General features: G+C 42.6%; 1 protein-coding gene and 1 long non-coding RNA gene across 9 annotated transcripts in view; one reads left to right on the top strand and one right to left on the bottom strand.

The window, feature by feature from the left end:
* Window positions 1-19,022, bottom strand: part of LYPD6B (LY6/PLAUR domain containing 6B) — a 165,880-nt gene extending 146,858 nt beyond the window's left edge. For 3 of the 8 annotated variants that reach the window (XM_078070768.1, XM_078070769.1, XM_078070767.1), the window contains exon 1: window positions 18,912-19,005. The gene's annotated coding sequence lies outside the window, so the exon portion shown is untranslated. Of the gene's footprint in view, window positions 1-18,911 lie in introns of all 8 variants that reach the window. The other 5 variants (XM_036092570.2, XM_078070771.1, XM_036092571.2 and 2 more) reach the window with 4 other exon arrangements.
* A 47-nt stretch (window positions 19,023-19,069) lies between these two features.
* LOC144381611 (uncharacterized) lies at window positions 19,070-23,786 on the top strand. Its single transcript, XR_013447135.1, has 2 exons — window positions 19,070-19,319; window positions 22,314-23,786. It is a non-coding gene; the product is annotated as an uncharacterized LOC144381611 (long non-coding RNA).
* Window positions 23,787-25,500: the final 1,714 nt, after the last annotated feature.

Here is a 25,500-nt window from a genome sequence, read left to right as displayed (position 1 = left end):
TGACTTGACTTATAAAACAAAAACTGTAAACTTTGTTAAGGTGTGTGTCTATTTCATTGCTTTTGTTAATACCACTTTCATTCTTTTCTGGAAAGATGACTTCACAGCAAGCATACAGGTAGGACTTTATATGCATCCTAGTGAATCTCCCGAATTGACCAGATTAAAATGGACTGTGCTCTTTACAAAGAGAATTCAAAGTACAATGAAACAGAGCAGGAGACCTCCTGCAAGCTTTCTGGGTAACTCGGATGTGGAGCTGGATAATGTCCCCATCCTTCTCAGTTCCAGGTCATAAGACCTACAGAAAGGACAATGCCCAGTAGTCTTCACAGTCAAGTGAAAGCAGGACTCCTAGATGAGTCATACTGAAGATGAGCACCAAGGCTGGTGTTACATTACCAGATGCAACAAATGGAGCCAAGAAGTGGGCCTAACGTGGATTGCCTCCCTAGAGAAAATGTTGTGTGAAGGGAAGTGTGTGTATATGTGTGTGAGATAAAACATTTCAGAAAAAGAAGAGTTGCCGATGAGAGAGAAGAGCAAGTGCTGAATGAGGTACGAGGTTACTCCTATTGAAAAATGTGGAGTTGGATAAAAGGATTTCTAAGCCTCCAGTTCTAAAATTCCTTGATTCTATGGAGTGAAAACTGAATGTTCCATCCCCAAACTGAGATCTAAAAACCCCAAGGGGGAAACCCACATCTGTTACCTGTTTCCTTCTGACAGGTTACCCTGCATGGGAACCACTTGCCAGAATATTAAACTCCCTGTTTCCTATCTGTCTCCCCCAAGACTTCTCCATGAGCACCCTGAAGACACCATGCATGTTTAATTCATCTTTGGGATCCCAGCATGGTACCTGAAGCATATAATGTGCAGCCAATATATGGAAAGGCAGGATGGAAAAACTAGCAGGGAAAATTTAAGTTTTATTTTTAAGTAATGAATGCTTATATCCTAGAAAGCATTAATCAAACTCCTTGGCACCTAGATGTCACATAAGTAGATTCTTCAATTAAAATACTTTTTTTTTTCCTATTAACTACCAGGCCAAACCTTCAAATGCACAGGAAAAAGGGAATTTTTGTTTGTTCCTTCCCTAGGAGAAACCAATCAGCAATTCCTGCTCCATCACTCAGATTCTTAGAGTATAAAAAAGGTCATCAAAAAATATCATAAATAATATTGGCCACCTTGTTAATCGGGAACTTAACATAGGAACAAGGATGTCTGCTCTCACCACTTCCAGTCAACATTGTATTGTTGCTTCTAGCCAAGGCAATTAGGAAAGAAAAGGAAATAAAAAGCATCAGTATTGGAAAGAAGTAAAACTACCTCTCTTTGCAGATGACATTATTTTCTCTATAGAAAATCTAAATGAATTCACTAAAACACTATTAGAGCTAGTCACCAAGTTCAGCAAGGTTTCAAGATACATGATCAAAACATGAGAATCGATTGCATTTTTATGCGCTACCAACAAACAACTTAAAAATGATATTAAGACAATTGGTCTACGGCCATACCACCCTGAACGTGCCCAATCTCATCTGATATTAAGACAATTGCACCAGAAAAATTGAAATGCTCAGTAATAAATTTAACAAAAGAAATACAAGGCTTGAACACTGGAAGTTACCAAACATCACTAAAAAAAATTAAAGAAGACCTAAACAACTGGAAAAATATCCCATGTTCATTATTGAAAAACTTAATATTGTTAAAATGGCAATAATCCTCAAATTAATTATAGATTTAATGTAATCCCTATCAAATCCCAGCTGGCTTTTTGCAGAAATTAACAAACTAATCTTAAAATTCATATGAAAATATAAGGGACCCAGAATAGGCAAAATAATTCTGAACAAGAACAAAGTTGGAAAACTTATGCTTCCCAATAACAAAACTGCTACAAAGCAACCATAAGGATAGACCTATAGATCAACAGAATATAATTGAGAGTACAGAAGTATACTATGTATTTATGGTCAACTGATTTTTGACAAGCTATGACAATGGGGAAAGAATACTCTTTTCAACAAATGGTGCTGGGACAACTGGATTGCTACATGCAAAAAAATAAATTTGGATCCCTAACTCACACCGTATATAAAAATGAACTCAAAATAGATCAAATATCTAAATGGAAGAGCTAAAACTACAAAACTCTTAGAAGAAAATAATAGGTGTAAACCTTTGTAACTTTGGATTAGGCAATGGTTTTTTAGATATGACACCAAAAGCACAAGTGAAAAAAGAAAAAAATAAATAAATAGGATGTTATCAAAATTAAAACTTTTGTATTTCAAAGGATACTCTCAAGGGAATGAAAAGACAACCTATAGAATGAGAAAAAATATTTGCACATCACACATCTGATAAGGGTCTAGTACCCAGTATATATAAAGAATTATTACAACTCTACAATAAAAAGACAAATAACCTGATTTCAAGTTGGCAAAGGATCTGAGTAAACATTTCTCCAAAGAAGATATACAAATGGCCAATAAGCACATGAAAGATACTCAACATCATAAGTTATTAGGAAAATGCAAACTGGAACCACAAAGACATACCACTTCATACCCACTAAGATGGCCATAAGCATAAAGACAGATAATAAAAGTGTTGGTGAGGATGTGGAGAAATTGGAACCCTCACAACATTGCTGGTAGGAATGCAATGGTACAGCAGCTTTGGAAAGTTTTGGCAGTTCCTCAAAAAATTAAGCAGAATAACCATATGATCCAGCAATTCCACACCTAGGTATATACCTAAGAGACCTGAAAACACATGTCCACACAAAAACGTGTACATAATTGTTCACAGAAGCATTATTCATGATAGTCCAAAAAAATGGAAACTTCCCAAACCTCCATGAAAGATGAGTAGATAAACAGAATGTGGCATATCCATACTGTAGAATATTTTTCAACCATAAAAAAGAACGAAGGACTGATTTGTGCTGTAACCTTGAAAACATTATTAACCTTAAAATCTTAAAAACATTATGTTAAGTAAAAGAAGCTAGGCACAAAAGGTCACACACTGAATGATTCCATTTATATGAAATGTCCAGAATAGGCAAATCCATGGAAATAGAAAGTAAATTAAAAGCTGCTGGGGGCCGAGATAAGGAGGCAATGGGGAATGATTGCTAATGAGTGTGAGATTTCTTTGTGAAGTTTTGAAAACATTTTGGCATTAGATGATGATGATAATTCACGACTTAGTGAACATACTAAAAACCACGGAATTGTATACTATAAAAGTATAAATTTTATGGCATGTGTGTTTATCTCAATTTAAAAATAACAATTATGGTGAGATACTGCTGGTGAAAACGTTCATTGGTAAAACATCTTGAAAGACAGTTTTGAAACCAGGTATCAAATTTGATACCATAATTCAAATTCTAAGAACGGATCCTCTGTAAGTAACTATTCATGTCACCACTTTTGTTATAAAGATTACCTGCAATGTAGTTTGTAAGATCAGAATATTGGAAATACCCTGAAGGTACAGACATGGCCCACCACTGCACACTGGGTGAGTCCCTTGGATCTTGGCAGCACGGGGCTGGTCCACATGGCCTCCCTCGCTGAGCCAACATCTCGGAGCCCACCGAGCTGGGAGTGGTGAAGAGATGGGGGCAGCCCCAGACAAGAATGCTACAGACTCCTACTGCTCTTACCCCAAGGTCAGCAGTTTTTCAAGAACAAAAGCTTCTCAGATTGTTACATGCTTTTGATGGATTACCAGAGTGACAAAAAGGCTGTTTCTGGGGGCACCTGGGTGGCTCAGTTGGTTAAGCATCTGCCTTCAGCTCAGGTCATGAACTCAGGGTCTTGGGATTGAGCCCCGAATCAGGATCCCCGCTCAGCAGGGAGTCGGCTTCTCCCTCTCCCTCTGCCCCTCCCCCAACTCATTCCCCACATTCTCTCTCAAATGAATAAATAAACTCTTAAAAAAAAAAAAAAAAAGGCTGTTTCTGTTCATTTTGTCCAGATTCATAGTTGCTTCACGGGGTCCTCATAAATCCTCCACACCTGGCCAAAAGCCAGTCATCCTGCATCCTAATACAGATTTTAACAAATAATGATCCTGGTACTGGAGGAGACTGGGGGCAGAGGCACTCTCAAAATTTTAGGTGATAAAATAGATTAGTTCATGTTTTCTGGAGGCAACACAGAAATCTAAATCTAGAGCCCTAAAAATATTATTTAATTATTTTAAGTACTTAATTATGTCACTTCTAGAAATTCTATTCTAAGGAAATAATTGTGGATCTGCTCAGAGATTTAGCTACAAGAGCGTACATGACAGAGTTGTTTATAATAGCAAAAAGCTGAGTTCAAGCTAAATGTGCAAGATACAGCCTCATGATGAAATATACTAGCCATTAAAAATAATGTTGTACAGGAATATATGATGACATGGAAAATGATTATAAAGGTTAGGCTAAAAAAAGGGTTTTAATACAGTGTGAAAGGTATCATTTCATTTTTGTAAATATATATATTTAGATATATATATACATATAAAGACATACATGCTTAGAAGAAATGAGAATGGTTCAAACAGTGACTATCTCTGTGTGGTGGGAAAGCATCTGATTGGTGGGGCAATCTATTATTTTCCACATTTTCCATAATGAACATCCATCACCCTGGTAATAAGAAAAAAAACAAAAGTTACTCTTTTTATTTATTTATTTATTTTTTAAAGATTTTATTTATTTATTTGAGAGAGAGAGAGAGAGAGAAAGCACGAGAGGGGAGAGGGTCAGAAGGAGAAGCAGACTCCCTGCTGAGCCAGAAGCCTGATGTGGGACTCGATCCTGGGACTCCGGGATCATGACCTGAGCTGAAGGCAGTCACTTAACCAACTGAGCCACCCAGGCACCCAAAAGTTACTCTTTTTAAAAAGGTGAAATCATATAATTTAAGACAGGAAACCTCAGCACTTAGAACTTGAAATAAAGTTATCACCTAGTTGAGTATTTTCACATTTAGCTCTGGGCTTCCTGGCTGCCAAGGCAAAAAGAGAAATATGAAGAATTATCTAGATCTCTACTAGTTTTATTTCTCAGTTCATCCCAGGAGATAAACTACCATTCCGGCACTGGATTCTAGAAGTGCATGATGTACTGCTTCTCGGCAATACGAATACCTACCCTGTAGTACAGCACAGCAGGTGCTGACTCACAGCCCTCACTTTTCTTCTCTGTTGTTGCTTAAGAACTGTGGTCCCCGCCCCTTGCTAAACGATAAGTAACACACACGTAATGCCTTTCTCATAATATACTTCCATCCCTATTTTTCACTGCACTAAAATAGTTCCCGCATGAATGCTTCCAGTAAGACCCCAATGATGCTGTATCTGGCTTTTCTGCAATATTTTGAGGGTGTCACCATTTCACTCTGAACAAGGATACTCAGAAGATGGTCTCATAGATGAAGTCGATCTTGAAGTGTGGTAGATGTAGCATACTTTGAGAATGTACATTTCTTTTTTTTTTTTATTTAATTTAATTTATTTACTTGACAGAGAGAAAGAGAGAGAGCACAAGCAGGGGCAGCGGCAGGCAGAGGGAAAGGGAGAAGCAGGCTCCCCGCGGAGCAAGGAGCCTGATGTGGGGCTCGATCCCAGGACCCTGGGATCATGACCTGAGCCGAAGGTCACCCCAAGGACCCTGGGATCATGACCTGAGCCGAAGGTCACTTAACCAACTGAGCCACCCGGGCACCCCAAGAATGTACATTTCTTAATAATGCATGTGCGTAAGAGTCCTCGGAGAACAGAAAGTAGAGAAAAAGTTAGGTCAGTGGCTGTGGACCTAAAACGGACAGAAGTCACAAAGAGGCACTGCTAAAGCTACCAGCCCTGAAACTGCCCCTGGAAAGCTTAACCTTGCTATGGCAAGAAGTAGCTTCCAGAAATACACACAAACTACATCAGTCAGAGTCAGAGCCTCTGAAGGCTGAGATGGGGGGCAGGGATGGGGAGCTGTGCCTACTACCTTCTGTGGATGTCGATCCTTGCTATAAAAATAATTTAAATTAGATTTTCTTCTATATCTTACCTGTAGTTTCTCTCAGATCCTATGGATCCAAGTCACTCCCGGAGACAGCAGAGATTTTGTAGAGTCGGGGAGACCGCTAAAATAGCTTACTTCTCCCTCCAAATCCCCCCACCCCAAAACACCTTCCACTCCATGTGTCTGACGCTTCGAGGCCCGAATCAAGTCTTTCCTGACCACCCGTGTGGCCTTCCTTTCCTCCGTGACCTCTAGGAGCACTTACCCACCACAGTACTCGCTGACACCTACCTTGCATGCCGTGTGTCCCCACTCAGGCTGTAAGCTGTGAAATATTAGACATCTCCCAGAGCACCTGCCACAGTGTCTTATGCGTGACTCCTAAGGTGACAAGTTCATCTAAATTACCCAGTTTGTCTGTTTCCCAAAGTAAATACATGGCTCTCAAGCCCTGTGGTGGTAAGCGGATAAGGCTTATAGTACGACTGTCAGCGAAGCGGTAATGCTAAAAGGCCAAAGTTTCTTGACTCGGAATATAGTTTTCTAAATTTATTTCAACAAACTGATTTTGTTGGTCTGATCACCACGGACAGGAAGAATGAAATATTCTTCTTGGCATCTAAGGAGTTCACAGTCTTTCAGAAAATAAAGATGCACATATAGCTATTTAGGATAATGCGTTATTAATATGGAAAAAGTGGGAGGACATATAACAATTACAAAGCCATCAGCAATGTTCCTCCAACAATGGATCGTGGATCACCACATCAGAAACTAATGATGTATTGTATGGTGACTAACATAACATAATAAAGTTAAATTAAATTTAAAAAAAAACAATGTTCTTCAAGAGACGGCTGCAATTTACATCCCCCTGAATTTGGGCCTCATGACTAGAAATGGTGTCTGGAAAAAGACAAGGAACCCTCTCTTCCTCTACTCTGAACAGATCTGCCCCCCTGAGGGGCCCTGGTCTCTGAACTCAGCCACTGATTCGCAGAAGACACCGCACAGTGCAGCCCAGCTAGTGCGGGACGCTGGCCAGAGCCAGCGTCCCGCACTAGCTGAAACACACTAGGGGAGGCTGAAACACAGCCGAGGGAAGCAGCTTCACACCAGGCAGAGCAAAGCTGAGGTACCGAAGCGCTGTCCTGAAACCTTTGGACTAAGAGCTTGTCTAGTGAAAGATGGGCTGCAGAAGCATCTTCCATACTGCAAAAAGACAACCCATTGGTGGGCCATGAAATCAATTCAGAGGTACAAGACTTACAGTAAATGCTGTTCCATAAAATGCCTGTCGTGAGTATGAGTGTGTGTGTGTGTGTGTGTACATGTGAACATGCACTGGGTCATGCAAACCGATTTTTTCACAACAGTCTGCAAGGCTGTGCAGCAGGTATATTATTTGGGAGATTATAGAAGGATTTATTTCAACCGGATAGAAGGAAAACACCTCTAACAAGGAAAACTATCTCACACTGAGGTAATTTACTGTTTGGAATGGCAGAGGGTTTCCAGCCCCTATGACTTCAAGCAGCGCCAAAGCCATAGATTGCCATGGAGGATATTCATTTTAGTAGAAAGTTAAATGAGAAGAACTCTGTTTCCTCCCCATTCTATGAAGACCATCAGTCTAGATCACAGGCAATTAACTATCACTGAAGGCACAGTTAGGAGAAAAGAATTTGATGGCGTCACAAGGGCAAATGTCTACACCCTGAAATTCTGTTTGGTTGTTTATGCTGGAAGAGCACCTCTGTGAAAGGAAAAGTTGTAATGGATACTTAGACTAGGCTTCTCAGCCTAGATGTACATCAGAATTACCTGGGGAGCATTTAAAAGATACCCATGCTTGGATCCCAGCATAGATCAATTAAAACACTGGGGCCCAATATTTGTATTTTTGTTTAATGTTCTTCAGGCCAGAGTTGAGAACCACTGAGTTGTAGGGATAAAATATATAAATGACACTTTATAAAGCACAGAGGGATGGGAAGCAGCCCCAGGATTTACATGAAGATCATAAAAAGTGTTAGAAAACATCATATCAAGGCTTTTAATTTCTGCTCAGGGTGTAGAGAGCTGAAGAGAGCATCACTCCCATGCTCACAACAAATAAAAGGCCAGATAAACGGCAAGTCTAGAGCTTTCTTGACTCTACTGGAAAGCTGAGGTCACATGGAAACAAACCAGCCCTAAATCTAAGGAGAACCAGATACCTACAGGAAGAGAGAAGACAAGCACTTGTTTACCTGAGGTGGATGTACCTGGACACTGGCTAACAGGCATCAATTAACAAATAACAACAGAATACTGCCGGGAAAGTTGACAGAGCATGGAGCCAGACCACTCTGAGGCACAGCGCAAAAGGAAGACCTAAAGCTGACACTGAGACAGACAGTAGGAAAAGCCCTCTGGCCAACCAGCCCCAACTCCAAACTCAAAGTATCACAAGAGGAATTTGAAGTGTGTGGTGCACTGAGAATAACCATACCAACAACAAACCTCAAATCCAGCTCAAATCCTGATAAGAGTGATCAATTGCCCACACTAAAGGTCTAGCAAAAATAGAAAGGCACTCCCATTTCCAGACATAAAAACTATTTATCTCCATCTCTCATGTCCTACACAAGGTGTCCAGTTCTCAACAAAACATACAGAGCATACAAAAAGCAAGAAAGAAACCACACTGCCAAGAGAGGGCAATGAATGAACCAAACTCAGATATAACACAGATGTTGAAACTATCAGACACTAAATTTTATTTTATTTTTTTTCAAAGATTTTATTTATTTATTCGACAGATAGAGAGAGAGCACAAGTAGGCAGAGTGGCAGGCAGAAGGAGAGGGAGAAGCAGGCTCTCCGCTGAGCAGGGAGCCGGACATGGGGCTCGATCCCAGGACCCCAGAATCATGACCTGAGCCGAAGACAGCCACTTAACCGACTGAGCCACCCAGGCGTCCCTGGACACTAAATTTTAAACAACCTTAATTAATTGTAAAAGACCCTAACAGAAAGAGTGGACAACACAGAAGATTAAATGTCTCCTTTTACCAGAAAGATAGGAACTGTAAGAGAGAATAAAATGAAAAAACTTGAAAGGCTAAACACAGTAACAGAAATGAAGATGGCTTTCAATATTCTTCAGCAGATTTGACACAGCCAAGGAAACAATCAGTGAACTAGAAAATAGGTCAACAGAATTACCCACACTAAAACAAGAAGCAACAAAAAGAAGAATGAAACAAAATGAAGTGTTCAACAGCTGTGGAACCAATCAAAATTTCTAACGTAGGTGTAATCAAATTTCAGAAGGAGAAAAGAAAATGGAACAGAAGAAATATTTGAAGAAATAATTGTTGAGAATTTTCTAAAATTAATGACAGACACCAAACCACAGATCCAAGAAGCTCAAGAACACCAAGCAGGATGAACACCAAGAATGTGCATACATGTGCACATGTGTGCACACACACACACTCACACAGAGGTGTAACATATTAAAACAGCTGAAACCAAAGACAAAAAGAATATTGAATACAGTGGTAGAAAAATAAAACATTAAATATAAAAGAAAAAAGATAAGGATTATAGAAGACATCTTGTCAGTAGCATGCAAGTAAGAAGTCAATGAAGCAATATCTTTAAGGTGCTGAAAGAAAAAATAAACTGTCAACCCAAAATTCTAGACCCAGTGAAAATATCTTTCAAAAACAAAGGAGAAAAAAGGACTGACACAGACAAAAACAGAGAATTCATGACCAGGACACCTACACTATGAGAAATGCTAAATGAAGTTTTTCAGGCAGAAGGAATATAATATCAGAAACTTGGATCTACACAAAGACATGAAGAGTGCTGGAAATGGAATAAATGAAAGTCAAAAACAATTTGTCTTTTTCTTATTTTTAATTGCCATAAAAGATAACTGAATGTCTAAAGTAGGAGTCAGCAAACTATGGTTTACAAGCCAAATCCAGCCCATAGTCTCTTTTAGTATGACCTTTGAGCTAAGAATCATTTTTATATTCTTTAAGTATTGTTTAAGAAAAGATGAAAATATGCAGCAGAGACCAAATGTGGCCTCAAAGCCAAAAATATTCACTTTTTGATCCTTTAGAGAAAAAGTTTGCTAACCCCTGGTCTAAAGCAAAAATAAGAGCAATGTTGTGTTTACAACATATGTAAAAGGAAAATGATGATAACAATAAGTACAAAGGATAGAAGAGAAAGATTGGAAATGTACTACTGTTGAAGTCCTTACACTACATGGGAAACAGTATAATATTATTTGAAAGTAGATTCCGATCAATTAAAGGTATATATGTATATATATTTGTATATATATATATATATATATTTGTGTATATATATATATTTGTATATATTTATATATATACACACACACTCTAGCATAATCACTTAAAAATGTAAAAGAAGCATAAATAAGAAGTCCATAGTGGAGATAAAAGGGAATCATAAAAGGAACTCAATAGGAAAAAGAAAGAAAGAATAACAGCTAGCAAAATGGTAGATTTTGATTAAGTTTAATAGCATAGTAAATGTGAATGGTCTAACACACCAATTAAAAGATAGATATTGTCAGATAGTTTAAAAAAGCAAGACTCTAAGGTCTACAAGAAACCTGCTTTAAATATACAGATATAGACAGGCTAAAAGTAAAAGATACAGGAAACAAACACTAACCAAAAGAAAGCTGGAGTAACTATATTATTAATACCCAAAGCAGTAGAACCCAGAACAAGGAATACTAACAAGGATAAAGAGAAATAGTATATAATAATTAAAGGATCAGTTCTCCAAGAGGACATAACAGTCCTGAATGTGTATGCACCTAAGAACAGATGATCAAAATACATGAAGCAAAAAGTGATAGAACAAAAAGGAGAAATGGAAAAATCCACAACTTTAGTTGGAGACTCCAACATGCCTCTCTGTTATTGATAAAACAAGTGGACAGAAAATCAGGACACAGAAAACCTAACATTTCTAGAACATTCTACCCAACAATAGCAGAATACACATCCTTTTCAAGTACACATTGAACATTCAACAAGACAGAGCATATTCTGGGCCATAAAACAAAGGTGAACAAATTTAAAAGAACAGAAATCATGCAAATTATACTGTGAGACAATAGTAGAATTAAATTTGAAATCAGTACAGTAAGACTTCTGGAGGATTCCCAGTTAAAAATCAAATGACATACATTCAAATAACATGTGGATTAAGAGGAACTCTCAAGGTATATTCTTAAATATTTTAATTTTAAATAAATGAAAATGAAAATACACATAACAAAATTGCGGAATGTAGCTAAGGCAGTGGTTAGAGGGAAATGTATAACACTAAATGCTTATATTAAAACAGAAGAAAAATCTCAGATCAGTAATATGCGCTATCCCTTAAGAAAACAAAAAAATAAACCCAAAGCAAGGAGAAGGAAGAAATAAAGAAAAGAGCAGAAAGCAATAAAATTGAAAACAGAAAAACAGACAAAATTAATGAAACCAAAATCTGGACCTTTGTAAAGATCAATAAAATTAATAATTTTCTAGACAGAATAAGAAAAAAATTGAAGACACAAATTACCAGTATCAGGTATAAAAGGAGAAAATCACTATAGATTCCACGGACATTAAGTGGATGATATGAGGACACCACAAACAATTCTACCTCCATATTTTGACAACTAAGGTGAAGTAGAACAATTCCTTAAAAAACATAAACTACCCTAACTTATCAAGAAACAGGCAACCTGAAGTGTACCTATACCTATTAAATTTGTAGTTAAAAACTTTCTATCAAAGAAAACTCTAGACCCATATGGTTTCATTAATGAATTCTACCAAACACTAAAGGAAGAAACAATACCAATTCTGCACAGCCTCTTCCAAAAATACACCACAACCAAGTGAAGTTATCCCAGGAATACCAGGCTGGTTCAATGTGTGAAAGTCAATCAGTATAATTCACCATATTAAATATGAAGAAAAAAAATCACATGATCTTGTCAATAGCTGGAGAAAAGTCATTCAACAAAATTCAAAATCCATCCATAATAAAAACTCTCAGTAAACTCAGAATACAACGGAAATTCATTAACCTCATAGGGCATCTAGCCTCAGTTAACATCATACTTAATAGTGAAAAATTAATTATTTCTCCCCCATGACAAGAAACAAGGCCAGAATGTTCTCTCTCAACACTCCTATTCAACATTGTACTGGAATTCCTAGCCAGTGCAATAAGGCAAAAAATAAATAAGTAAAAGGTATCCAGATTGGGAAGGAAGAAATAACACTGTCTTTATTCACAGATGACATGATTGACTGTGTAGAAAATCCCAAAGGATCTACAAATAATCCCCCTAGAATAAGTGACTTTAGCAAGGTAACCGGATATAATGTCAATATATAAAAACCAATTACAGGGGTGCCTGCGTGGCTAAGTCAGTTGAGTGTCCAACTCTTAATTTCAGCTCAGGTCATGACCTCAGGGTTGTGGGATGGAGCCTCAGTAGGGAGTCTGCTTGAGATTCTCTCTCTCCCTCTCCCTCTGCCTGCCCCCATTTGCTCTTTCTCACTCTCTCTCTCTTTCAAAAAAATAATCTTTTTAAAAAAATTACATTTTTTGGGCGCCTGGGTGGCTCAGTTGGTTAAGCGACTGCCTTCGGCTCGGGTCATGATCCTGGAGTGCCGGGATCGAGTCCCGCATCGGGCTCCCTGCTCAGCAGGGAGTCTGCTTCTCCCTCTCCCGCTCCCCCGTCTTGTGCTCTCTCTCTCTCAAATAAATAAATAAAATCTTTAAAAAAAATAAAAAAAATAAAATAAATAAAAAATAAAAAAATTACATTTCTATATACTAGCAACAATAGCAACCCCCAAAATTGGATACTTAAGTATAAATCTAACAAAACACACAAGATCTATATCCTAAAAACTACAGAATGGTAATAGAAAAATCAAAAGAGACAAATAGATAAGATATGTCACCTTCATGGACTGAAAGACTCAATATTGTAAAGATGTCAATTCTTCCTAAATCAATGTATAGATTCAAAGCAATCCCATTCAAAGTCCCGGCAGGATTTTTTGTAGATATTGACAAGTTGATTCTACAATTTATATGGAAAGGCAAAGGAACTAAAAGAGCCACAACAATTCTGGATAAAAATAAAGTTGGAGGACTTACACAATCTGCTTTCCAAACTTATTATAAAGTCACAGTAATCAAGACAGAGGTGGTGTTGGCACAAAATAGGCATAGAGATCAATGGAATAAAACTGAGAGTCTGGAAATAAACACATTTATGACCAACTGATATTCAACAAAAATGCCAAGACAATTCAATAGGGAAACATAGTCCCTTCAATAAGCGATGCTTGAACAACTGGACTTTCATATGCAAAAAAAAAAAAAAATTCCTTGACTCATGGGGCGCCTGGGTGGCTCAGTCGGTTAAGCGTCTGCCTTCGGCTCAGGTCATGATCCCAGGGTCCTGGGATCAAGCCCCGCATCGGGCTCCCTGCTCAGCGGGAAGCCTGCTTCTCCCTCTCCCACTCCCCCTGCTTGTGTTCCCTCTCTCGCTGTGTTTCTCTCTGTCAAATAAATAAATAAAATCTTTAAAAAAAAAAAAAATTCCTTGACTCATACCTTATACCTCATACAAAAATTAACCCAAAATGGATCACAGACCTAAGTGTAAAACATAAAATCATGAAAGTTCTAGAAGAAAGCATAAAAAATTTTCAAACTATTTGGTTAGGCAAAGAATTCTTAGATATGACAACAAAAGTTTGATTCACAATAAAAATTGATAAACTGGTTTATCAAAGTTAAAAACTTTAGCCCTGAGAAAGACACTGTTAAGAGAATAAAAATATAAGGCACAGCCTGGGAAAAATTACTTGCAAAACACATTTCTGAGATTCCAGATTATGTAAAGAACTCTCAAAACTCAACAATAAGAAAACAAACAACCCAATAAAAATAGGCAATCAAAATTACCACTGCATAACTTTTAAAAGCTATAAATTTTTATTTGAATTTGTATATTTTTTTCCAGTCTATTCTGGGTCAAAATGTAACTTCTCGCCAATTTGTTTTGTTCCATATCATTTGACCCCAGAATTAGGTTTTGATCTCTGTTAACCTTTGATGCACTTTATACTGACCTAAAAAAAAAGAAAATATTAGTTTTCATTGAACTCAAGGGATAAATTTCATATAAGTCCTTACTAAAGAGACTAATTTTCCTATCAAATAAAATTGGCTCTTTAAACACACACACAAAAAGTTGCAACTTTCGGGGCGCCTGGGTGGCTCAGTTGGTTAAGCGACTGCCTTCGGCTCAGGTCATGATCCTGGAGTCCCTCGATCGAGTCCCACATCGGGCTCCCTGCTCAGCAGAGAGTCTGCTTCTCCCTCTGACCCTAACCCCTCTCATGTGCTCTCTCATTCTCTCTCTCTCAAATAAATAAATCTTAAAAAAAAAAAAGTTACAACTTTCTAAGGCATAAAAATTTATTTTCTCACCTTTTAAGAAATGAGCCCTGAACATGAATCACATTTTTAATCACCATACTTCCTCCTTCTTCCTGATACCAAAACTAAACAATTCTGGAACCCAATGATGAAAGAAATGACTCTTATTTTCCCTTTGCTCATGTTTCTTCACTTATTTCTCACCACCTGGTATCACGCTTTGTAAGTCATTGTAAATCAAGTTTGGGAACAATGTGAAGTATAACAAAGAAACAAAGAGATTCTGCATGAAAGAAATCTTTTTAAATCAAGTTATTCAATATGTAACCCTCTTCTTCCAAGTGAATGTCTTTTTCCCCCCAATACCATGCCTGCTCAGGCCATACTTCTCTGCTGGAAACCAGAGAAAGAAAAAACCTTGAAGATTTCCAGCACTATGCCCAGCTGGTTTCCAACTATTGCACTCTTTTCTTACCCTATTTTAGTTTTTAGTCTTTTTTTGTAAATTTGCGTACATTTGACACACAATGTAACGTTAGTTTCAGATATACAACATACTGATTCAACAAGTCCATATGTTACACCACGCTCACCACAAATGTAGCTGCTGTCACCACACAACGCTGTTACAATACCATTGACTGTAGTCCCTGTGTTGTATGTTTCATCCCCGTGACTTATTCATTCCATCACTGAAAGCCTGTACTTCCACTCCCCTTCACCCATTCTGCCCACCCTTCCACCACCCTCCCCTCTGACAATAACTTTTTTCCCTTACAGTACTTCTCATCACTTGAAATATGAGACAAAACATAAATAAATAGGTCTTCTTCCAGTAGATTGTAAGTGCCATGAGCAGAGAGATTTGTCTTTCTTGGGTACTCTTTTATCCTCAGCACCCAGAACAGGATCTGGCACACAGTAGATGCTCAGTATTTGTGAATCAATGACTGCCCCAGGCATCTCTCCCTACCCATTCCTTCATGTTTTCCAATGATCCTGGCCATCCCATAGCACCACTGCTGATGGCAACAAAATATGCTGCCCTCCACTCCCTCCTTTCTTTCAGGATTAGTGACCAAGGCTTTCTGCCAACTTCTGTGCTAACGAGATATTAAGGATGCATCCCTTTTTGCCCAGTCTAACTCCGAATGTCCACCAATGTCTGCCATATCAAATGGAAACAAAAAGCAGCACTCCATACTTCAAATGAAAACAGGCTAAATACTTTGAAAGCAATAGGCAGGAGAGGCTGGTTTCCTACTAAAACAACTATAGAGTATTCACCTACTGGATTTACTGTCAGGAGAACTGTTTTCTTGCCCAGGATCCACCACTAACTGCATCTTCACCAAGTCCCAGCCTGTTAGTTTGAAGACAGGTTAACAATACTGAAACGCAGCCATGATTTAGAACAAGAAAGTGTTCTCAACAGAGGGCATGGGAGAAGGTGAAGGGGAGGTGCTGGGGGGTGGGACGCAGAGCAGAACCAGCTGTGAGGCTTTTTCAAACTATACATGCCCCCCCCAACTCCTCCACCCTAACCCACCCCTACAGAATCATCACGATAAGGTAAGCCACTGTTGCTGTTACCAACAGGAGTATGAAAAGCTCAGAAAAACGTTTCCAGATTTTAAATGTAAGTTCTTTGAGGACTGGCACCATGATTTATGCTTCTTAGTGAGAGCCAGCGTGGTATCTAATATAGGGTACTCTATGTTAGAGTCTCTACCTGTGTCTCCAGCCTGGCTCCTCTCTCCCCTCAGCCGCACCCTGTACTCTGTTGTACTGAACTTCTCCTGACTGCCCATACAGACCAGGCCTTTCATCGTCTGTCATTGCCTGTGGGAAAAACCACTGACTGCCTGCCTACCTAACAGCCTGATAGGCCATCTCACTTCCTGCCTTGATAACAGGACTCCAGCTTTGTTCAGATACGGGGCATCCATGTGCTCAGGGAAGCTGAGCCCCTTTCTCAGCTCCAGAAGACTGTGTGGATAAAACAATCATAGCCCACCTTCTTCTCCTTTACCAGTGACTGCTTTAGGGTGGGCATGTGATCATTCTGGCCAATGACCTAGGGAACTTCTGGGAAATTCTGTCCTTTGTTATCTAGACAAACAGCATCCATCCCTTCTGTTTTGGGTGTTATCACCGGCAGCCATGATGGAGCTGCAGTCATCCTGTGGCAGAGAAGGGAAAAGCAAGCGAATCCAAAAGAGGGCCGTGACCACTGTGAACCACCTACCTGCAAGGACTTCTGAAGTGAGAGAGTCAAGGGACCTAAATCACGTTACCTAGAAGAGCAAGCACTGATCCCCTACCACAATGGCCTGGGAAGCCCCTCAGGCTTTTTTCTCCTAGAGCAGCCCTACCCTCTCCAATTTAGAGCTCAACTACAGTCTCCTGGAGAAGCCTTCCCTATGTCCCCAGAGAGTTAAACATTCCCAGGCACTGTTATCTGCACATCTGCCTTTCCCACCAGACGGTGAGCTTCTCCAAAGCAATCATTTTCACCCTTGGCAGAGGCAGTCTCAGTTTGGGCTTAGCATAAGTGACTCCATTTTGGTCCTATTGAATGAATGATCAGGAAAACAATGAATGAAAGGATGAACACGTAGGATGCTCTCCATGCCTTGGATAAAGACTTGATGACTGACAGACTGAATACGGCACCCAGGCTGTCTACACTCTACTACGGACTTCGTGTAGGTGGTGGTGAGCAAAGGCAGAGACAGTGCAATGGACATGTACTATTTTTATCTGTGCAGAAGCAGACTTCTCACTGGGAACTGCCCCTCCCCAGTCTCCAGCAGCTGAACTGGACCTGAACCAATCCCCCAGGCACTGGTGGCACCTGGGTAAAGTTTTCACTCCTATCGTGGAAACCCACTGCCTATCCACTTAAATGGCTTGGCCCAGCTTTGGTCTAGCATATCATTAAGATTTGCTATGAGGATGAAGGAGCTGGAAGAAGAGAGAGACTCTTCCCCTCCCTCCACCCCCTCTCTCTGAAGGAGGAGATAAACCTGAAGGCGCCAGTGCTATTTATCACTTCATACTAAAAACCAGTCAACACAGAAGGTGAAAAGAGCCAAGATATGTATGAGAGAGAATGAGCCCTGCAACCTCATATGAGCCCCTGGATGGAGCTATGCCTGAAGCTAAAACCCTCAGTCTTTTTCATTTATGTGACCCAATTTCTATATTGCATCAATTTTCAAGTGACCAACACCCAACTCAAAAGAATTCTGACACAGTCGATAATGATGAAAGCAGGCTGATAATACCCTTCTGTCTGCAGGGTCTGTCCTGATACCTCTCAATCTTCTGCCTCTAGGATGGTATCAGGAAGTAAAAGAGCCTGAAAGCAGTCTAGCAGTGAGCAAGTCAGAGTGACTAAAGAAAAAAAGATGCCACCCCCAAAACACACACACACCTCACCACCCCTAATTTTCCCCCTAAAGGAGGGTAATCTGAGCCTCCTGGATCTCCCTTCTGTTCAGAAATGTGTGGAGACCTCTGAGAGGCATAAAGTGTTACATTATCACGTAGGGAAAAAATGGAGAGAACTTTCACCACGCTTTGTGCTATGCACTTTATGAACATCGTATAACTTAAGGCTATTTTAATGACTATAATACCCATTTTGCCTTTGAGGAAACTGAGCATCAGCGAAGTTAAGTAAGTTGCTCAAGGTCACACAGCTATTAACTAGAATTTAAACAGCACTCTAGACCTTTTTCCCCTTTCTCCCTCCGATCGCTGGGTCCTGGGAGATGGAGGCACCCCTCCACCTCCACCCTCATGCCCACAACGCCCCAGGGCACACAGACCTGCAGTCTTCCAACCTCAGGCCCCCGGAGTCAGAGCAACCGAGCGTACTCAGCTCTTCGGAAGCCCCAGGGAACTAACTAAGCCTTACGCATGGGTCGTTTATTCACCACCACCACCAAAAAGTAAAGAGCCGGGCAGAGCAGCGGCAGGGACGTGGGCCCCTGTGCGGCGCCGCAGAGGGAGAGGCGGGAGCTCCTCTCGACTCCTCCACGGCCCGAACCCCCGCCCCAGCTCCGCGCTCTCCCCAGCAGCCCTGTCCCCAGCCTCCCCTCTCCCCTCCCAGCGCCACGCAAACGGTGCTTGGCGGCGCCCTGGCCGCGCAGGAAACCCTGCGCGACCCCCGCCCCCGCCCCGTCCAGATGTGCCCAGCTGTTCGCCTCCGGGCGGCTTCGGGACCCCCACCCCTCCACCAGACCGCGGCCCTCCACGGCCCGCCGCGGCCGCGCGGTCCCGCAGGTCCCTCGGGGTCCTCCGGCCCCGGCCGACCACCGCCCCCAGCTGGCCGTGCCCTCCCCGCTCACCTGCGCCGCCCGCGCCCGCCGGGCCTCTCGGCGTCCCAGCCCGGCTCCCGGCCTCGGCTCCGAGCGCTCCTGCCGGGGGCCGGCGTTGGCTGCGGCCGCGCGGGGCGGGGCGGGGCGCGGCTCCTCCCCTCCTGAGCCACCTGGCGCGCCCGCGAGGGGACCCGGCCGGGACAGGTGGGCCCCGCCCGGGAGCGAGTCGCTGGGGCTCAGGCTCCTCGGGGAACCTCAGGGATCCTCCGCCGGGTTGAAGGGAGGCCCGGGCGGGAAACGGAACACAGAGCGTGAGCCTGACCGGACCAAGCGACCAAGCCAGTGCGAAGAGTGGAAGCCAACCCCTTTGTGGGATATACAAACCGAGAACCCAGAACTGAGACCGTCGGGGTGAAAATGCTTGGGCCAAGGGCACAGGTGAGTTAGTTCAGAAACTGGAAGAACTCAGGCCTTTTCCGACCATCCCACACTAAGCCACCCGCACCTCACCCACGGTGGGCTCAGATGACCCCCAACCCTTTTGTAAAATAACATTAAGCTATAAATAAGATCATTTCAGGTAATGATATCCTCCCCCCGAGAGGGGAGGAACCTCCTCTGTCCACCGTTAAATAACCAGAGCCGTGAACAAATCCAGGACAGTGCATGAGTTCAGTTAATACTTGGTGCACAAATGAGGTGTGGCCTGGTCTTTTGAGTCCAGCCTTCTGCTGGTCCCTACAGGCCAGAATTGTCCCAGCATCTCTCCTACTTTATTAGCGAGAACCCAGAATCAAGAAGCCAGGCTTCCAAGCCACCCATCCTCTCTGTACCGCTTACTTCCCCTCCCAATGCCTGCCAGGCAGCTGGCTTGTGGGAGGTCTACACCCCTGGGCATCTTTGTAAGCTGTCAAACAAATCTTTAACTTCTGAAGATGTCACAGGCCGGGGTACTCAGAAATATAATGCTGTCCTGCCAGCCTTGCACTTGTGGAAACAGCCCAGAATTTGTAAGACTGACCCAGGATCCCACAGCCAGTAGCAGAGTGAAGACTCGGGCATTGGTGGTGATGGTGGGTCCTGTAGCCAGGAAGCCTTGAGTGGGGATAGAACTTCTACAGAAATGGGGCTTGTGTTTGGTCCTCTGCTGAGATCTCTTATCGGTGGTCTTTCCAGGCCTCTCAGAGGGCAAGTGTGATTTGAGCCACTCACACTTACTGAGGACTTAACAGTTTCAAAAAAAAAGGTGTGGGGTACCTGGTTTGCTCAGTCAGTAGAACATACGACCCTTGATCTTGGGGTTGTGAGTTTGAGCTCCACGTTCGGTATAGAGGTTATGTTAAGTCAATCAATCAATCAATCAAATCCATTTAAACAAAAAGAAAAGATGTGTCAAAATAGGACACAAAGAGTTCCATTGAGCAAATGAATAGCCTTAACACACACAAACACACACACCCAATGATGTGTGATGCTGCTATTCACACGTTAATCTCAAGATTCATTAAAGAAATCCATTATAAGCGCACTATGGGAAACACTGTACAACTTTAAAATTGCATGGAGAACATTCCTACTTAGAACTATTTCAGTACACTTCTATGACTGTCTGTTAAACCTCAAAGCCATAATTAGAGGCTGTCTGTTAAGGTGAGGTCAGGGCCAAGTGGTTTGCTCCACCCCTACCCCTAACAATAGGCTCAACATTATTGGGGACTGGACCCCCCCATCCTGCTTCCTCAGTGAGTCTGGCACAGATGGGTGTTTAAGAGGTGGTATGGCCTGGCTAGTTGCTTCACACTGGGCAAGGCCAGCCTGTTAAAAAGTTACAGAGAATGCTCCACCTAGGTGCCCTCATCCAGCTGTACTCCCTATGTGGTAGGTGAGGAGGCTGGTGTCCCAGGGTGGGGCTCGGAAGGGTCCTGCCATTGGGACAGCCACTTGCACCAGCACATGGGACTGAGCTTGGGAGCCCCTCCAGTTCTCACCCACACAAAGTGGGCCTGGCCCTTGTGTATTGGTTTCACTCAGTGGAGCATGTGATCCCCTGTGATTTAGGATCCTCCCACTATGTGTGTGATCTTGGCTGGGCCAGTCTGGTAAGGGATGTCACACAAACTGGCCTGGGAATCATCATCAGGAAGGCACAAGTTCTGCCCTGGCATTCATTCATTCTCTCTCTAGCTCTCTCTCTCCCCTTCCCTCCTCCCCCGCCCCCTCCACTCAGGGCTTGCTGAGTAGCCCCGGGGCAAGTTCCCTAATTGCCTAGTTGTGCATTTCTCCCACTTAGAAAACCTGCAAGCATGAAATCAGACAAGATCTCTGCTGGAAGTTCTTTGCTTGAAAGGGGAATCTGAAATATGAAGGTCTGATACCATTGTGAGGTTAAGTGAAATAATGCATATGAAGTGCTTGAGCACAGCGCCAATGACCATGCATGTTTCTATTCTCTGCCAGTCCCTAGGAAAAATGATACTTGAACTAGGAAATCTTCAGTTTCTTCTCTATCTCTAGTTCTCTGATTGTATAGTGAAAGAAAAAGTATCCAAAGAATAGCTAAAAAATTTCTGAGCCTTGGGATATTATTTACCTTTTCTTCCCTACCTTTACAGAGAACTCATTGTGCTCCCTTAATACTGTACCTCATTTTCTGAGCACATTTTTCAATAAAACAATACATATAAAGTGCCTAGGACAGTTCTGGTACATAGTAACTGCTCAGTTAATTATAACCAATACAGGAGAGATGTAGGAAAGTGGCCAGCAGTAGAAAGAGCCATCAATTCAGGTAGACAAATCTGATAATCACTTTATTAGGTTACCCAGAATTTTAAGTTCACTGGCTTTGTTATCAGATGGGCTTGGGTTCAAATCCAGCCACCACTTAACAAGGTCTGTTAATCTCTCTATGCCCCAGTTTACTCATCTATAAAATGAAGATAGTACTAGCGTATCATAGGAGATGGGAGGCATACATAGAACAACCTTCAGGGAGTTGCTGCTTTATCCCAGGCATGGTTCTAAGTGCTTAGCCTCTCTTCTGAGAGCTGACTTCAGGGTACGATTTCTTAACCAAGGTCCACAGACCCCAGAACTGGATTCGGTATTCTGTGTCTACATACATTTTTCTTAAAGAGAGCATCCACAGCTGTCCTTAAATTTGCCAAGAGGTCTGGGTCTCAAAACTGGTTAGGAATCACTGCCTTCGAGACTTAGCCGAGAGTCGTGCAGCTGGAAGACTTGCCAGAGATGGTGCAGGCCACCGTTCCCAGACATCCTGGAGGAGGAGGATCACCAGTGATGCCTGCTCAAGATGCAGGTCACCGCTCCTGAGAATTCTGAGTCAGGAGAGCAGAGTGGTTTTGACTAAGAGAGCTACTCACCTACAGGCAAGCCCAGAAAACTGATCTCATCGAACTTCTCATTTCTCAGGTGCAGAAATAAGCCCGGGGACCCATTCAGTCTGAAGCAGCTTCCACCCCACATCCACGGACGGGCCTCCCTCCCCTCTGCGTCAAGCCCTCACCTCACCTGAACAAAGGAAGAGAAATGCTACTCTTTCCACAGCCCAGGTGCACATGAGCAGCACTCTAAGAACAACAGAATGAGACTTTTTTTCAAACTTATTCCTTCTATTTGTTTATTTAATTGAAGTACAGGTAACACAGAGCGTGACGTTAGTTTTGGGTGTACAACATAGTGATTCCACAAGTCTATACATTAAGCTGTGCTCACGAGGGTCACAAACAACTATTCCAGTCCCATTGACTGTGTTCCCCAGGCTGCACCTTTTATCCCCACGTCCTATTCATTCCATAACTGGAAGCCTGCATCTCCCGCTCCCCTTCACCCATTTTGAAATCAGGCTTCTTTTTCGAGAAAAATAAAATGTGCAGCCACCTCTGTGTTAGCCCATTAAATCTCAAGGAGGCCTAGACCTTTCTTGCCAGGACTGCTCCCCCACCCCAGGACCCACCCCCTCCACACACCCCACTGTATCCAGCTTTACTATTTGAACAGCTGAGGCTATTCAGCAAACACTTTCAAGTGACATCCTGCAAAAATGTAGACGCTTTGTTCACTTCCTATAGCCACAGGCTAATTAGGCACTGAACAGGGAACTTCAGTCTGCTGCCATTTAGTTGTGTGAGGCCCACGGTGGGAACCACGGCTTCCCTGGCAGATCTTGGCAAGAAATGAGTCTGAAGCAAAGACAGAAGAGGCAGCAGCTGCAGGTGCCAAGGAGGGTTATCCAAGTTAGGTTTCAGGGACACCCAAAAATGTCGGCTCAAGAACGATCAGACAAAATCCAGCATCTTTTCTTTTCGGTTGGTGAAATTCTCTCCGCGCTTACCAAGGGAAGCCAAGGACACACAGGTGTTCTTGGGGTTTTTGATGTTCACCAATCACAGAATCCTAAAGTAGCAGAAAGTTGAAATACCTCCCCAAAGTGTGTTGGGCATACCTCTCACATACGAGGCCGGCAAGCAAAATTTCCAAGGTGGCACACTGTAGAAGTTGCATTTCCCTGAGAAGAAGACTATAAAAAGATGCAGGTGGCCCCCCTTCAGGCCTGTGCTTGACCCTGAGGCTGGGCAGCAAATCAGCTTTTCCATGTTTATTCCTCAGTATTATTCCTTACACTTTCAGGGCCCGCCGATCAGTGTGAATTTGCTTGGCTTTCTACAACACATCAGCTGGGGCGCCTGGGTGGTTCAGTCATTGGGCGTCTGCCTTCGGCTCAGGTCATGATCCCAGGGTCCTGGGATCGAGTCCCACATTGGGCTCCCTGCTCGGCAGGAAGCCTGCTTCTCCCTCTCCCACTCCCCCTGCTTGTGTTCCCTCTCTCGCTGTGTCTCTCTTTGTCAAATAAATAAATAAAATCTTTTAAAAAAACAAAACACATCAGCTGGGGATTGCTTGCCCTCTTTTACTTGGGTTTCAAAACAAACACCAAGACATGGATTATAAAGTTATGGGTCTGCTTACAAAATTGCTGGCTACAAAAATGTCCAAATGTCTTTGGTGTTGTATTTCTAAACCCAGGAAAGAAGTTCTTCATTATTCCAAATTTACTCCTTACTTTTGAGGGTAACACAAACATATTGATCATCTTTTTAATTTGCTAGATCAATGAGGAAATGAAATACCAGTGTGGAGAAAATTCTTTGTGTAAAATCAGAGTTCAATTACCACTAACACACCGAGCAAAATCTTCCTCAGGACCTTTGCACTTACTGTCCCTTCTGCTTGGAACTGCCTCTGGATCTCTGCATGGCTGGCTCCCTCAGTCACCCACGGAGGCCTTCCCTGACTACTTCGTTCAAAGTAGACACAGGCCACTTGCTATCACAGCACCCTGTTTTATTCTCTTCATAGCACTTAAACAGTATTAAGTCGTATTAGAAAGTGGTGCTCACTAGTTCATAATTTGCCTCTAAGAGAATAAAGACTCTGTCTTGTCTTATTCACCACTTCTCTCCAGCTCTGAAAACAACGCTGTGTACAAAGCAGGTGCTCGAATATTTCTAACGTATCGGCAGAAGACTTTGAGTCCATCACGTGGAGAATTCAACTGCTCCTGTATGCGGCTTAGGTCTGTGAATAAGCTCTGGCCGGGGAGGGAAACGGGATTTCAGCCTAGTCTCTCTAGGCTCCTTGGTAACCATGGACCCCCGGGAAACCTAAGCCTCATGGTTAAGAATGTGCGCTTTAGAGCCAGCAACACCTCTTCCTACCTCTGTGATGTTGGCCACTTAAACCTCTCCACACCTCAGTTTCTTCATCCGCATATGGGGAGAATAATGGTACCACCCTCACCCGTACCTTGTGAAGAGATCCCAGAACTCGCCTGAAGAACTGGCTATTATCACGAGCCATGCATAGTGCGGCAGGCACGCAGTTAATACAGAGAAGAGTGGGAACCACCGGAACCCTGGTCTATAAACCACCGGAGTCCACTGCTGATCGCCAGGTTCCGGGCATACGGCACACATGCGACCTAGGACTGCGTCAGACATCCTCTGATGTGGCGTCAGAGAGGCGCCCGCTGCCATCGCAGTTCCCGTGACTAGCCCCAGGCCTGGCAGGTGTCCGAGTACAGCAGGTGCACTGGGCTCCCGCTCTCCGTGGGTGAGGTGAGGGGAGTCAATTAACCTTGCCAGGTGCAAACAGGTGAGTCCTGATGTCCCTCGTAGCCTTCCTTTCTACTCTAAGTACTGGTGATGTGCACTTTGTTTCTTCCAAGGACTCCCCAGTTTATTGGCTTAATACAGGAAAGTGAAAACCACTATAAAAGGCACGATTGACTTACAAGTCATAGGGGAAATTAGGAATGAGAAAACTGAGATGGGCAAACAGACGACTGTAAGAGAAGGAATGTGGGCTCTAGAGCCAAAACTAACCATGTGACCTTGGACGGGTGACTCCACCTCTTTGGATTTCAGTTTTCTTTTAGGTTTACGGCCTGAAAGGAGACAAGGAGAAAGCAGAGGTCATGATCCTGAGTCATGTGCTTGGGAGCAGCAGGCCCACATGCCGAGGACAGACCAGCATGCGTGGCACAGCGAGTACCTGGCTCGCGTGTGGGGCCAGGAACAGAGCTTTCAGATGCCAGGCT

Source organism: Halichoerus grypus, chromosome 4 (assembly GCF_964656455.1).
Source record: "Halichoerus grypus chromosome 4, mHalGry1.hap1.1, whole genome shotgun sequence".
Classification (NCBI taxonomy): domain Eukaryota; kingdom Metazoa; phylum Chordata; class Mammalia; order Carnivora; family Phocidae; genus Halichoerus; species Halichoerus grypus.
This window is presented reverse-complemented; position numbering and strand designations above follow the sequence as displayed.